The 13,717-nt window shown below is 43.5% G+C and overlaps 1 long non-coding RNA gene across 1 annotated transcript in view; it reads right to left on the reverse strand.

Annotated features, from left to right (window-relative positions):
* Nucleotides 1-1,166: 1,166 nt before the first annotated feature.
* Nucleotides 1,167-13,717, reverse strand: part of LOC146007191 (uncharacterized) — a 39,266-nt gene continuing 26,715 nt past the window's right edge. Inside the window, exons 2-5 of the long non-coding RNA XR_014444272.1 lie at nt 9,054-9,228; nt 8,198-8,306; nt 1,811-1,882; nt 1,167-1,542 (exon numbers count right to left, since the gene is read on the reverse strand). This is a non-coding gene — a long non-coding RNA (uncharacterized LOC146007191). The remainder of the gene's footprint in view (nt 1,543-1,810; nt 1,883-8,197; nt 8,307-9,053; nt 9,229-13,717) is intronic.

Raw genomic sequence — 13,717 nt, forward strand, 5'->3', positions numbered from 1 at the left:
TTCACTTCACCAGGCCTAATAAATCTGCTGCTGTGTTTCCTCTCCTATATTTCATTATAGATGTATCTTGCAGATATGGCTGCATAGATTATACACTGGATTTGCAAATGTTGTATGCTCAGCCACACAAAATTTAGTCATATAATACATGGCATGCACTAACATATTACTATCCTATATTACTAACTGCATAGGTTGTAGTAAATGTACGTATGTGCTTTTCTTTATTTGTCTTTTTAGTGATTTACTTTTTACATGAAAATCTGTCAAGTTGTGCATCCAAGAAATGCCACCTCGCAACCAGGGTTTAGAATTACTGGTTTATAGTCATCTGAAGGCAGTCTAAACAAGCAGGCACTAAACACACGGCAGTGGGAGGTATCTCATCTATGGACTAATAATATAGGTTAATTAGACCACACAGAGACAACTAGGAGTAACTTGGATTCACTTAAGACTTCAATATCAACATCCATTGTGACATACACGTCTATTGATTTCATTTGTATTTACAGGAGTTAGCTGTTATTGTATCTCCACATTTTATACAGATGTTTTAGGTTTAAAAATGGGCTGGTCAACTATCTGGATTTAGACATTTATTAATCACTTAGCTGAAAGGTCTACCGTTTTAATAATATCATCATAAGATGGCTCTGCTAATCAGTAACCTTGGTAGTCAGCATTTGTGGGGACTTAGGCAACTCTTTGATTCAACCTTGGATATATTATTTAATGTTGCCTTATTCAATTGTGCCAGGATTGTAAACTGATAGGGGGTTGCTCTCTGAGAGAAGTCAAGGGGAGAGGGAGGTGCTGTATATGAGAGCAGTCAGTGGCACAACAGATGCCACTGCAGCAAAGGTGCAAAGAAAAACCCCAGTTGTGTCCAACTCAGAAATAGTTGTTCCACCCCTCTCAATAGACCTCTCCACCCCCTCAAATAATTCCGCCCCATTAGGGCTGCTACCATACAATTCCCAGGCTGCATCTCCATCCCAATCTGCCACTGGCAGTACTTTACTGCACATATTTTAGTAAATGAAGAGTAATGATGCATTCTCATTTATTTATTTATTAACAGTTTCTTATGTAGTACAGCAAATTCGGTTGCTTTTTACAATGGGAAGCAACAGTGGCAAAACCAAACTGTGTAATAACTGACAAATACAAAGGTAGGAAGGCCGTTCCTATATTCTCCAATATACAGAGCTCAGTAAAGGTGTGATGGCGGAAAAGTGTGCAATGCAGAGGTGGGCATATGCAGAGTTTTGCCTAGTATGGAACATTTATATATACTATTCTGAATCAGGCTTCATGCATCGTTCCCTTCCCTCAGACTTTAAGCATAGTTGCCTACCCTCTTACATCCTGCAGGAGGCAGCGTGGAGTCATAAATCTGATGCTGCCCTGCATTGTACTGATAATCTCTCAGATTCCTGGCCAGGGTTGTCTCTAAGGTGTTTCTTTGCAAGGACAGTAATTTGCTGTAGCTGCTCAGGAGACCCTGCTGATGATTATTATCAACCCGTATGGCAATCCCTGAAAGGAGATAGAGGCAGAAACACATGATCACACAGGGTCTTCTTATATGTACTGTTGTGCACTCATCCATAGCGTGCTGCTGCAGCTAAGGGTAAGAATTTGTGCTTATAATCTTTCTTTAGTTAAATACTTGAGAAATTATGATATCTGGTGTCCATAATGATTTGGATAATGCTATAATGGTATGTAAAACTGCAAATTCAATAAATACTGTAATCTCCATAATTCTAGTGTTCAAAAGTGTGAAAGAATGGCATGTATATACCTGATACAGAATTGTCATGTTCACATATGTGCACTGAACTGTATGTAGACCTGAGATTCCTGTTGCCGTTTCCTACATAAATAAATAAATAATAATAATAATAATAATAATAATAATAATAATATTCAATTTGTAATTGCTAGAACATACATTTTTAACTATTTTTTTTTTGTCCTAGGTGTCTATCAACAGCTGGAGATGTTGAATATGCTTTGACTGTGGAGAAGAATTTAGAGCTATTCTCTTACTGACAAAATCATAAGTGAACTGCAAATTGGCATGTAAATAAAAATAAAAAAAGAGGATTTGCTCAAAATTATCCACTGATAGATCTTCTGAAAAAGTATCCAATGGCTGGAATACTCTCCTCATGATGCTACATTGTTTGTTCAGAGAAACCATTTAAAAACATATGTTGTCATACGATAAGATCAAGTTTATGGCCTATCCCTCTTCCACCCTAATAAAGCATGACTGGAATAAAACAAGCCTTTAGATCATATGCAACATAAACAATGCATCACTCAGGTCCAACCACAGTATTTTTCTTATATCTAAAATTACCTCCTGAGTTTGCTTGAATTTTATAGAAACTTAATTTTCACGTCCCAAAAACTACATCAGCTGGGGGGTCCTGAGAACTGATCTCTCGTGGTCTAAATTTCATAGGCCACAAACATATTGTAAAAATGTTTAGCGTCAGTATAAAAAACTCTAATAAAAAGAACAGAAGAAATCCCAACAACAAATGTAATTTTATATTTGCCAAAGCTGCTGTCACAAATTGGCACAGAAATATGGCTACAACATAAAATATGCACAATTCAATTGTAAACGGAGAAGTCTGCATTTAACGTAATAAGCACATCAAGTTTCAGGTTACAGACATAGTACTTTCACAAGAGACATAAAATGTTAACCTTTTCTTGTCCCACTTTTAATCAATTCATTGAAAGTTTTAAGCAGTACCTTCAGTGATATGTAATTTATAGCTCAACGTGATATCAAACATGCTTTTGGCTTTTAGAAAGCAGCACCACCTTTCTTCCTTTTCACTGTTCTTAAAGTTTGTAATAGCCAAAGTAGTTCCGCAGTTGGATTCTGTGAGGGGGCCTGGTTCAGGTTGGATCATATAGGCTAAATAGCCCGCAGCAGGTTAGCATATTCGATCCTCAGCGATGAAAACGCAGGTGCATACCACTCCCTGCCTGAATTTTCGATTGCTACAACATAGATGCGATCACAATCAATAACAGGACCTGTTCTGCACATGCACACAATGGGTCCTACATGTGCGCAGTTTCCAGAGGTTTAATTTGCCTATGCTGGTCTAGACTAAGTATTTCAATACATTTTAAATTTTAAAAATAAAATTCTTATAAGCTTATTTGCAGGGGGTCCATGGAAGCAAAGATTGCGAATCGCGTGTTTGTAGCATTGCACGTGTGGGGGGTGGGGTGTGTGTGTGTGTGGGTGGCCATGAGGACGCGATCAAGCTGACCACCCCCCACTCCGGATGAACCACCGGCGGCCCTGCCCTCGTCCCATCAGTCGCCCAGCTCCCCCGCCTCACTGAACTGGCTGCCGTCTCCCGGAGGTGGCAACCAGAAAGTAGGCAACCCAGGGTTATTGACAACTGTCTTGTCAACCATGTGAACCTGTTAACATTTGTAACTGTCGACCTTTTAGATATCAACCTAACAAAAGGTTGAACATATAGGTTCCACAGAACTAAGGTCAACCTATCATCCAGATACCACCAACTCTAGCTTTGATATTTTAAATGACTACACCTTTGGTTAGCATGTATTGTCATGAGGGGTGACTTGCCATAGAGTTCATTAGGGCCGACGTAGCTCTGAGGCTTGTTTTATTTGCTGACATGTGGCCCTACATGACAGACAGCCCACTGCACTCATTACACTGCATTGTCCCCATTCATTCATATCTCTGCAGTACAGTCACTCTGCCATCCAGCGATGCTGCCATGGCCACATGGCATGTTATACCTCTGGTGCTGCCCATGTCAGGCTACTTCTACAACATTTTTCAGGGCCACTTTTAGTTCAGAATCTGCCCCTGATTGTTTGATTGACCACAAGACTTTCAACATCTAGAAACCAAATAGAAAAAATATATACTGTAGTTCTTACTATGTGCAAACTCTGCGACAAATGCAGACAGCAAAGAAATACCTTTAAGTTTGCCTGGCTTCTATCTTTTACATTAATTTAAATATGAGATGACTGTATAAGTCTGCTTGGCATTATACAGAGGGAACGTGCAAAGCTGTTTACATCCAGTAACCTACACTGAGCAGGATTTGTACAAGATAATCCAATACTCTTTTGCAATCACATTTTCATGAAAGGTGTACAAATATACCAGTCGGCTTTTACACTGGTTGCTTATAACGCTTCTGCCTTACAGTGACCACACATATGGTTGACACCAACATATACAGTTGCAGAGGAATTTTAGGACAGGTGGGGGCCCGTGTGTAGGCTATTGTGTCTGAACTGACTTTCATTAAGGACCGAGATGGCCAAAAAGGGGGCTGTCACTGACGTCATGTGATGTCAGCCACCCGTCCCGAGCAGGCATCAACCTGCCTAAATTCCCATGGAGACTCCCATAAAATGCTGGGAACTCCCCAGAAGGCGTTCGCAAAGGGGGTCTGCACATGCACAAAATTGCGCATGCGCAATTGGAAACTGGGCCGAATTCATCCGACCGATTGAGCCTGAATCAGGGCCTAAATGCTCCCCAGACTTCTTAATCTGGGTACGCATTAGACAACATTTGGATTATTCTGATGAACCGGAACAATAAATAATTTAAATCGTCCAGTTCGTAAATTCTATCACAATACTGATGAGCATTCCTGCTGGTCGTTTCTTCTGATCTTTTAATATGCAAGAAGATTTGTAAATATTGCTAACAAGCACACTTCTGAATGTGGCCACTGATGGCATCGTCTGCAAGATTGCAGTATGTGCACTATACAGATATGCACTATATTGTTTTTCCAGGAGTTATCGCAGGCAGCAACTGGGATAAACTTACACTTGTGAAGACACCCCCTCCCCCACAATTGTGGGATGGTGCCTTTATGGACTCTCAATTAGTCCTTAGTGTAAGGACTCGGTGGGGTACCACCAAACCTGACCCCTAACTCTGTTGCCCCTAACCGTGGTCGGTGAACACGTGCAGTTCTAAGCTTCATCTTTAACAGCCGCGTTCGAAGGAGCTAGTTATGCCAGCTCCGACTGCGATGCCGCCAGGCCTTATGAGAGAAAACGTGTTTACTGAGGCTATTAGGGCGCAAGAGGAAAGCTAATTAACAGAGACAGAACAGGCTGGGATACCCATCAATTTCCACTCAGCCAAGTCAGCTGGCCAGACTAGGCAACGCCCCCGGGACTTCCCAGCTGCCGGACCCGACCGCCGATGGCCTCCGCTGGAGCTTGTCCCTGAGCCTTCTGAGGGTACTGGAGAAGGAGCATTCAGGGGCACCCCAGGTAGGCGGCCACGGCGCCTAACACTTAGTACACCTCTAATGAATGTTTTTAATAACGTAACGTAACAGAAGTCCATAGAGAAGGTTTTTAGTAAAAGTCATTTTTCAATGCATAAAAAGGTTCAAGGAAGGTATTTCGATGTACATTCAAGGTGACTGAGCCGCATCACCCAACGCTTTTCATCTCTAACAAGACTTCATCAAGGGTTAGCTGAATTTTGAATAAATAAATCGGTACTCTTTACCTAGAAGGGCGCCCGTCGTGGTGATCGCGGGTACATTTATGTCTGGCCGCGACGCGACCGACGCGATGCCCGCGATTTCCCATTGAAACCCATGTTAAACATGGAAATCGCGTCGGTCGCGTCGCGGCCGTCCATAAATGTACCCGCGATGCCCGCGACTCGATGCACCCGATTTCCCATAGGAATCAATGTTAAATGGCCGACCGACGCGATTTTACTGTTAAATGCCTCAATGGACCCGATTTGGCCATAGGAATCAATGTTAAATGGGCTACAGAGCCCAAATAGGCACAATTAACCCTTAAATGTCCCCCCAAATTTTTAACGCCACCCCACGATCCACGCCAACCCGAAGCGTGGCGAGCGCAGCGAGCCCGCGTGGGGCGGCGGTACGCGTCCTCCGACCTTTTCATGCCCTACTATCCACGTCGGCGTGGAGTTGAGAATAGAATAGTGTGGCGAGCGCAGCGAGCCCCGCGAGGGGACGCGGATACCTTCACAGTTATACGCGTCCCCTCGCGGGCTTCACAGGTGTCCGTGGCGACGCGGACACCTGTGAAGCCCGCGAGGGGACGCGTTTACCTGTGAAGGTATCCGCGTCCCCTCGCCACGCTTCGGGCTCGGTGGCTCGCTGCGCTCGCCACACTATTCTATTCTCAACTCCACGCCGACGTGGATAGTAGGGCATGAAAAGGTCGGAGGACGCGTACCGCCGCCCCTCGCGGGCTCGCTGCGCTCGCCACGCTTCGGGTTGGCGTGGATCGTGGGGTGGCGTTAAAAATTTGGGGGGACATTTAAGGGTTAATTGTGCCTATTTGGGCTCTGTAGCCAATTTAACATTGATTCCTATGGCCAAATCGCGGGCATTGAGGCATTTTACATGAAAATCGCGATCAATCAGCCTTTTTAACATTGTTCCCTATGGGAAAATCGCGGTCATCGCGGGTAGCAGATTTTTATGTACCCGCGATTTACCCGCGATGCCCGCGATTTTTACCCCCGACGCCCGCGATTCCAATCGCTGGCGCCCTTCTAGGTAAAGAGTACCAATAAATCTATCACTCCTTTTTGCACAGCCATGCCATACCCTGTAGACAGTGCTTGATTGGAGCCAATTTCCTCCACCAACAGGACAATGACCCAAAGCAGACCTCCAAATTTTGCAAGAACTATTTAGGGAAGCAGCAGGCAGATGATATTCTGTCTGTAATGGAGTGGCCAGCGCAGTCACCAGATCTCAACCCCATTCAGCTGTTGTGGGAGCACCTTGACCGTATGGTACGCAAGAAGTGCCCATCAAGCCAATACAAATTGTTTATGTTCTATTTATTGATAAATAAAATTCAGTTTTCATCTAAAACACTAAATTGTCTGTGTGACCCCAAACTTTTGAACGGTCTGTTTTCACTATTTGTGGAGAGGCAATGAGACTGGTTAGCTTAGAGGGGTTGGGATCCAAATGCTGTAATTCAGGTGCAGTGCCTGATATGCTCCTGCATACCTTTATCAGGGACTGTTCCTTCTCTTCCTTCTGCAACAGTCCATAGTGTGTGATGGTGGTGTTACTCCAGTTTAGATCTCTCCCACTCTGTGCGTTCCACTGTCCCATTCAACGTATTTCCTACTGTAAAGCACTTTTTCTAAGATACACTCAGTGCTGGGATAATCTGTGTTCCTGGCTGTGACCTTGATGGGCCAGTGGAGGGCACTGGAAACAGGAAACTCAGGGCTTTAATAAATCTGTAGTGCATGCAATAGTAGAGAGGAAGTAGCACAAAAGGGGGCAGCTGGAACAGGGTATTGACTAATACCAGGTACAGCGGCACGGGGTCTTCAACGAGGAGCCCTGCAAGGAACTTTGGGCTTTGCTGCCCCTGACTGGCAGGTTGTGACCTATCTCTGTAGATAATGCAGGAAACAATAATGTACCATCGATCTGGGAACCGATGTTGAGAACTATTGGTCTAGGAATAGATTGCGATGTATTCAGGCATGGGAGCTGAAGAAGGTAAGTATCAGTCTGGGAACCGATGCTGGTATATTCTGGCCTGGAAGCCGATGGTGAGTTTCTTCAGCCTGGGAGCTGGTACTGATGTATACTTTGGCCTGGGAGTTGGTAATGGTACAGTCTGTCTGGGAACCAATGGCATTATGGAATCCGATAGTGGCAAAATCGGTTAAAGAATTGATGATGGTCCTGTGCTGGGAATCCTTGAGTGAGCAGTAGATACTTCAGGAGATAAACTGGAGACATTATACACCAGAAGTTGAACTGGCAGCAATCACAGCCACAGCAGGATGCAGGTACATGGGGAACTGGAACCAGCCAGGAGCTTTGGAAGCTGACTCTAGAGCAGTGATGGCTAACCTTGACAATCCAGCTGTTGTTAAACTACACATCCCAGCATGCCCCTCATCAGATAGTAAAACTGTAGCAGGGTATGCTGGGATGTGTAGTTCAACAACAGCTGGAGTGTCAAGGTTAGCCATCACTGCTATAGAGATACACTCTGGAACAGACTATTGTTCAAAGCACTAGAGGGTACTGGGAGACCTGCTTATATCCTCCAGGCAGCACCACCAATTAGGACAGCACCAGGAATTGAAGTTAACTAGATTTACCTGCATCATGCGATTGTTGCAGAGGTCAGAAGATTGGTGCAGGTCAGCTTATCTGGGTGTCATTGCGGTGCCGATGCAGCATGGAGTTGGCAGGGCTTGCTGGGCAAACCTGGGGTGACAACAGTAAGTTGTCATTTCAGGATGTTCATTAAAAACAGGAAGTTGAAGGGAAAAAATAAAAAAAGAGAAGAAAAAAGAATAAAAATAAAAATGAATACAAACTAAAAATAAAGAATAGAAATACAATTATATTAAAAATGAAACATATGTAGATAAATGTAAAAATAAAAACATATGCGTTTTAACTTTTTTATTTTTATTATTTTTTCACTTTAAATTTTACACTCTTAAGCCCGCCCCAAGACTCCTGGGAAACTAGCCAATGGGAGTCTGGGCACCATATAGTGCCTGTAGTTTACACCACTTCCGATCCCTGGGGAAACCATACAGCATATATATTACATACATGATAACATGTATGTTTAAATATGTTTAACTGTCCCTTCTCTGCACTACATAGTTGGTGCTCATGGGCCGAAGTCACTGCTGACTATTAGTGCTCCTATGCAATATTAAGCAGTTGGAGGAGACCTCAAATGACATACTGTATAAAGAGGAGAGGTATGCGGTGGCTTGGAGGCAATAAATATAGGTATAAGTGGGTGCTCTGATGCCATATAAAGGATATAAGTAGAGGTCTTGATGCCATATAAAAGGATATAAGTGGATGCTAAGATGACATATAAAAAGGGAATGAGAGGACTCTAATGCAATACAAAAGGAACATGAAGGAGCTCTATATGGTAAATGTATGGGCAGGAATGTTAAAAAATCTGACAAATAACATGGTTGTCACCTTACTGTGCTGGCCATGCCCCTTGCAACTAAAAATATAAAGTAGGGAACCCAGCAGTGGCTTCCAGGAGTCTGCAATACCCCTATGAATTCTGTGGAGCTGAGATGTAGGAGTCCACTAGAGGTCCTGGAAGGTAGAGAAGTATGTGCATTGTTATCATCCATTTCATAGGATTCTAAAAAACAAAAACAAATGTATCATGATCAACTCATTGTACTGCATAGAAAATTGCCAGTACTTAACATAGGATAATAATAACAACAACAGTCATTTTCACACAAATATTTACAGTGACATCAAACATTGGCAAACAAAATGCATTATCATGGCCGAAACTTCCCTTCGTACATTCCTCTGACAATGGTTTGTTGTCTGCAGAAGATTATTGACAACATAAATTGCGTTAACTGCACATGACTTATTCAGGCCTTACACATTTTTAGACCAATAAAATAATGGGTTACAGGCCTGTCTGGCAGGGAACTATTCAGAGGATTTCAGTAGTGTATAGTTATATTATTCTTCAAAGTAATGCCACTCACAACTTTAAACCTAAGCTATCTGCTTTACAAGCGAGGGGGCCAGAGTGTATTTAACCTTCCTGACAGAAGAGAAGGGTTACACAAATACAATAATGTGATACAACATGAGTGCACCGTAATTTAGCAGTTATCACAGCTGCCTTCCAAAAATCTGTAGGGAAAAATAAGAGACAGCCAGGCACCTCCAGCAGTCATTGCAATCTTATCAAAAGAGATATAATACACACTAGTGCTACACAGTCCAACTGAGTAATACTTTACACAGTACATATAATCTCAACCCAAACAGTGTAGTGTAAGAATATCCAATCCCCAACACAGTTTAACCCTACATATTAATAGTTGTTCGAAGGAAGTATTCTTTCTACCTAGAAGTAGTTGGACCATTGTGGGTTTTATCGAGAAACACTTTTAGGAGTTAAATGAGGGATTGTTCCTTGATTACAAATAATGGATAACAAATTGAGCTTATGACATTAAGAAATGTATTTACTATACTATGATAACAAATTTGCTATTCGGGTTGATTCGTAAGGCTGAGAATTCCCGCCTTGCGAATGGTTGCCTGGCGCACACCCATGAAACGCTGGGTGTTCCCATATGCTAATGGGGCCGCACGCCACCTACACCCCTCCCTCCCCTCCCGCTGTCCGGGTGCGTCCCAATCTGTTTGTCGTGGGTGCACACACCCAGCATATGCACATGCGCAGAAATACGCATGTGCACTACAAAAACATTAGTCCCCGTGCGAACACAGCCCTGCTGCCAACGAACCAGATTGCAGCCAATTGTTTAATATAATACCTTCAGTGTTTCAGAGGTGCACAAGTTTTGCGCGAGTCCTTGGTTTTGCAATGTAAATGATTCCTGCTTTAAAAAAATAAAAAGAGACTCACACGGAAGTCGCCTACCTCCGGAACTTGTAAACTATTACATTTAACATGTTCTGTTTTCAAAATGACCAGTAGATCGCTATTACGGGCATATGTTGCCAATATTCATAATTGAAGACACCTTGAAAGACTGTTGCCGTGTCCTGCTAAGGGTGTAGTCTTGCTTATATAAGAAACAGAGCACTTAAGATGCACCACCTCCAACATGATTACCTACTGTACCACCCTCGCAGTCTTGCATTGTCACCCACACCAAAAAAAGGACATACCTGCAACCAGTTCGTAGTGGAAGAATAATTGGCTAGCTCTAAGCCCAACTACATGTTGGGGCATTGCCTTGAGCCTCACTTACATCTATATCAAGCCTTTCCTACCCAGGAATCATGTGGAAACAGCAATTTTCACTGCTGTAATTAGAAAAGTGATGTGTTTAAGCTCTACTGGGACAGCTCATCAGAACAGCTGTCTTGGCTTATGGGTAATGATAAATAAGCCATTAGACATGTTCCAAAATCAAAGTGAATAGCAGATAAGGAGCAATATGTTTTTAATCATCACAATTTTAATAAATAGGCCCCTAAGATGTGTCTCATTGCAGTACAGTATGCCCTACAGTACACAGGCTACAATTAGGGTTGGATTAACCATTAAGCAAAATAAGGACATGTTCCGGTCATCAAGGGAAGGGGAACACCATAGAAACTTTCCATTGCCAGATGTACAGTACCATGGACAATACTATATTGTGCAAAACTGCATAATTAGAATCTGGTAACTGGTCCACCAAGGCTCACTTGATCATTTATCTCTTGGTCATGTCTGAGGTGTCCTTTTCAGCTGCCCAAACTTTCCTTTCGGGTTTTGGAGAGCAAAATATATACTGTATAGGGGCACCAAAATATTTTAAATGATTTTGGCCTCTAAAGGTCTGAATCCAGCCCCAGCAACTATAGCATGACACACACTGTTAAACGTCACACTGCAGTATATACAAAATGACCAATAGAAAAAATCCTAAAGGTGCGTACACACGGTGGCGATTATAGCAAATATCGCTGGAAATATGGTCGCTCAGCGACCATATTGCCAGCGATGGGAGTGTGCACCGGCGATAAATCGCCGAGTGCGCGCTCCCGTTTTCAGTCCCTGAATGGTCGCTAGTCGGAGGAGCATGGGTGGGGGTGACGGAGGGGGCAGGCACCACTGGCGCGCACCTATTCTAGATTAGTGGTATGCCCGGAAATCTGGGACAGCCCGCTGCGGCAGCGCAGCTGAGCCGGGAAAAATTCCGGGCATTCCACCCAAGGGGTCCAAATAGACCACGCCCCTTTTTGGTGCGCGCATGTTGTTGGCTCTTTAGCTTGACTACAGATATTTTTCGTCTCTTTACCTCTGACGGGTTGGCCACCCCTGCTCTAGTGTACAATGGTTGGTAAACCCTCAAAAATTCATCAGACACAGGTGTGGTTTTTCCTGATGTTACTAGAATATTCATTTTACCATATCAATATATATGTTTTTGCCCACCATATAGGTTGAATTAAACACAGCGTTATTGTAACCCCAACAGACAAAAGATATTGATAAAGCACCAAAATTTGTCTAATGCTTATTCCTCTACAGTGAGGAGATTAAAAACAGTATTGCTACTTTGTAACACAGCCTTACACAGAGTGGGAAAAACACACTTTCTTTATGATACAGGGTTTCAAAAATGTGTCTTACTGCTTGAAAGATCCCCTGCAATTATATATGCAGGGGTATGAATCATTGGACAGACAGCAACTAGGTCAACAAGCATTAGGTCGATACCACTAGGTCGACATGCAGGAAGGTCGACATGGGTTAGGTCGACAGGGCTATTAGGTCGACATGGGGAAGGTCAACAGTAAAAAGGTCGACATGGGGTTTTTCTATTTTTTTTCGCCCGAATGTCGACACTGTCAACATAGACACTGAAATGTTGCACCGCATCCCCTCGATTCGGGTAATGGTGCCTCGCTACGCTCAGCGCAGTATTTTATTTCCCCATATTTTATTCTCCCACCACGTTCTAGTGGATGGTAGGGCATGAAATAGAGCATGTCGGCAAAAAAAAGAGTGAAAATCCCATGTCGACTTTTTGACTGTCGACCATCCCCATGTTGACCTAATGACCCTGTCGACCTAACCCATGACGACCTTCAGTCATGTCAACCTTCCCGCATGTCGACCTAATGACCATATCCCATAGGCAGAGGCATTTACCATGATCCTTAAGTTTGCATCAAAATGCATACTCTATTGCACATGAAGATGGAGGAGAATGCTTTTGGTGTCCTATATCAGGCTGTTTATTGTGAAGACACCTTGTATACATTTTTTGTGTTTGTTTTTATCGGTGCAGTAATTTCAACATACACTGTATACAGTAATAGTAACTATGCTGCACTTGCCAGTGATTTAATCCTACCTTAGCAGCAACCAGCAGGAACGCAGTTCCTGAGCCTATTATTAAATATAACATCATCAGGAACTGTTTATATTAAATTTATTTTTATAACCCATTGTGTATATTAATACTTTCATGAAACCAAGCACTACTCACCCTTCCTTTTCTCTTTTTGGGCGGGATGTATTAATATACATCGCCGCCCTTCGCCTGCCAGCCGCAGCGATGCTACCGCATATGTACTAACATATGCGGCTAGCATCGGGTTGCGGTGACGGAGACCCCCGCGATACCTGTAATGTGGTGTGCGGGGGTCTCCGTCACATCCCGGCGGCTGTCAGTGTCCCTCTGTGTCTCCTCCTCCCCCCTGCTGCCGGATGTCCTCCCTGCTGTGACACCTGCTGGGGAGGAGGAGATCGATAGAGGACGGGAGGGGGGGGGGGCACGCAGACGGCAGGCGGCGATAGAAGCCCATAGGCAGAGGGTGGCGATACCCTGCCAGGCGGAGAGGGGGCGGATGGCTAATGGTACATAGGAAAATGCGGTAAAACCCCCGTTTAACCACATTTTCCCTTTAGTACATCCTGCCCTTTGTGTTTATACCATATGAGGGTTTCCACAACACCTCAGAGCAGCAGCTTAGACAGTGCCTTTTGATACATTCCTCTCCATTTGCTTGTTTCCAATCATCAGGAACTGGGTTCCTGAAACTGTTCTGAAAAGTTTTAATTATGGAGATGGGGAGAGGGAATTCTCCTGATGACAGCCACATTGTGGTCAGTTTTTATACAATTAATT

This window comes from Crinia signifera, chromosome 6, assembly GCF_055691185.1.
Source record: "Crinia signifera chromosome 6, ASM5569118v1, whole genome shotgun sequence".
In the NCBI taxonomy this organism is placed as follows: Eukaryota; Metazoa; Chordata; class Amphibia; order Anura; family Myobatrachidae; genus Crinia; species Crinia signifera.